This window comes from Penaeus chinensis, chromosome 40, assembly GCF_019202785.1.
Source record: "Penaeus chinensis breed Huanghai No. 1 chromosome 40, ASM1920278v2, whole genome shotgun sequence".
NCBI classification, from domain to species: domain Eukaryota; kingdom Metazoa; phylum Arthropoda; class Malacostraca; order Decapoda; family Penaeidae; genus Penaeus; species Penaeus chinensis.
In genome coordinates, this window is record NC_061858.1 from 19,596,749 (window position 1) to 19,599,248 (window position 2,500).

The following is a 2,500-nucleotide window of genomic DNA, read 5'->3' on the forward strand; positions in this document are numbered from 1 at the left end:
CGAGTGATAATCGTGATACACAGCAATTATTGTATAGATGCAGACAATAACAAATTCTAAATGATTTACGCTTATTTGTGATTTACTTACAGTGTTTTTACATTAGGGTAACAAGCTATGTGTTTTTGCCGAATACGAGAAATCAGAAACATTATCTAGTATTAACTACACAAGACTAGCGTTCGTCAGTAAATAATAATTATATATATTTCAGACCTTTTTCCTCGTGACCCACTTTTTGACACGATAACTGTATCTCTTTAGGAAATCTGAAGTATTGAAAAACGTCGTCAATGATATCCTATCGATCACCTGAAGTCTAGACAGTCCATTTATTCGCCTTAATCCACTTTGGGGTCAGCTGTTCTTATATGATTACGTCAGATGCGTCTATCTGCTGCTTCATGTCCGCCTGCACTCCGTCTCTGTATGTAAATTTCTGTCTTCCTCTCCGTGTCCTTCCTACCAGTCGCCTGTTCATTGGATCTTATGTCAGGTTGTCTTTCTCCATCTTGACCAAAGGCAATACCATTCTCCTGACTCCTCATTGCCCAGGTCTTTGCTCCATAGTCTCTCTGTGCGTATGTCCATCTACATCGACTTTTTTATCCAAATACACACAGACACACACGCACGGGCGCGCGCCCACACACACACGCGCGCACACACACACAAAAAAAAAATATATAAATGTTTGTGGTCATGTATATATGTATATAAATAGCTAATTGCATATTTATGTAAGTATATTTGTATTTATAAATTGCACAGATATTAATCCAGAGATATTAGAAACTATCGTGTGTAGACTTCAATTCAAGGGACGAAATTCAAGCATATCGCTCGACTGAATTATTATTCTGCAACGCGATAAATAATCTGAATGCTGGCTATGATTTAAGAAGGAATTGTACTTGCACTATTTTATGAATGAGTAACAGATGATGTAATCCCCGATTTTAGCACACAGGCCATCACGAGATTTGGGAAATGATGAGTCGATCTGGAAGCTTTCTTCTCTAGGTTTTGGTGGAAGAAATAGAAGGCGTATGAATGAGTAAAATGTATTCTGTGTTTGTAAGAGAGAGAGAGAGAGAGAGAGAGAGAGAAAGTGGGAGGCACACAGGAGTAATTGAATGATAGACGGCGAATATACAGACTAAGAAACAGGTAGATTGAAAAACTTTGAGACAGATTCAAAGAGAATGAGTCTGTCAAGTAACCCCACGCACAGAGAAAGTTAAGAGAGAAAGAGACAATGTTTACCCGTGAGTAACCATTTGGAAATAGACATACATAAAAAAAATTCAGGCCTGGTCAGTTTGTGAAGCTGAAGGTGGAGATAGGAGAGGGAGGGAGAGGGAAGGTACAGCATTTGTGTTGGTAATGTCCTCACGAGGGACGAAGAGGGCGAAGTGGCCGCGTCACCCTAGGAATAGAGATGAGCAGAAATAAATGCATGCACAAACTCAGGTTTTGGTATGGTGGCAGCGGTGGGATGAAGGACAGCACAGGGAGGGAGATCGAGAATAAGAGGTTTGGAGTTCGGAAGGGGAGTTCATGGGAGAGGGGGATAGGCTGGAACATGGGGAGAGGAGACGGGAGAGTCTTGGTGGTGGAGTGAGAATTGGGTTATTGGGAATTCAGGCGAGGTAGAGTCAGGATCATAGGGGCGAGAGGGTAGGGCTGAGGTAGGGAAGTGGACGAGCGGAAGGAATGCGCTGGGAGGTTAGTAGGTTAGTGAGATTCGAAGTGGTGCTGTGTTGACTGTTTGATATTTTGACTAATGGTAGTCATGGAGAATTCGAGAAGATATGGTTTACTTAAAAAAAAAAATAAATAAATAAAAAAAGGATTTATTTGCATAACAATTTTTAACTTTTTCTTTGATTTTTAATGTGTATACATCTGTATTGATATTTTCATTTTATCTTGATTTATGTTCTATATAGAAGTTATTTAGAAAAATAATCATTTATAAATTCACCATAAAAATTACTGCAAAGAAAGAGAAGATATAACCTAAAAGGAGACAACAAAACACATAAAAAATCACCCTAGCAATAAATAGTGTAAGTGTAGAAATCACCCAACTGAAACATATATAAAGCGAGAGAGAGAGAGAGAGAGAGAGGAAAAAAAAAAAAAAAAAAAAAACGAAAATGATCCTTCAGATGAACTTCATCCCCTTTTTGAACTAAAGACCCAAACAGAATCACTTTACAGGCCGCCCACACATAACCACCGCTATAAAAATGGGGGCGGATTACAAGTCGTAAGCAATAGAGAAGAGGAAGGTGAAGCACCCGTAAAAGGAAGTTTTGAGGCCGTAAAACGAATTGAGCGAGAAAATAGCACTGGAGTAGCGGAGTCAGCTAGAACCGCTACATCCGAGCGTCTTCTCCTACAAGGCTAGTTTGGCTGTTAAAGATCTTTCATGCCTCATTCGGAGGGGTTTATCTGCTTGGGGAGTGCGGGGTTGGGGCGGAGGGGAGGGGGG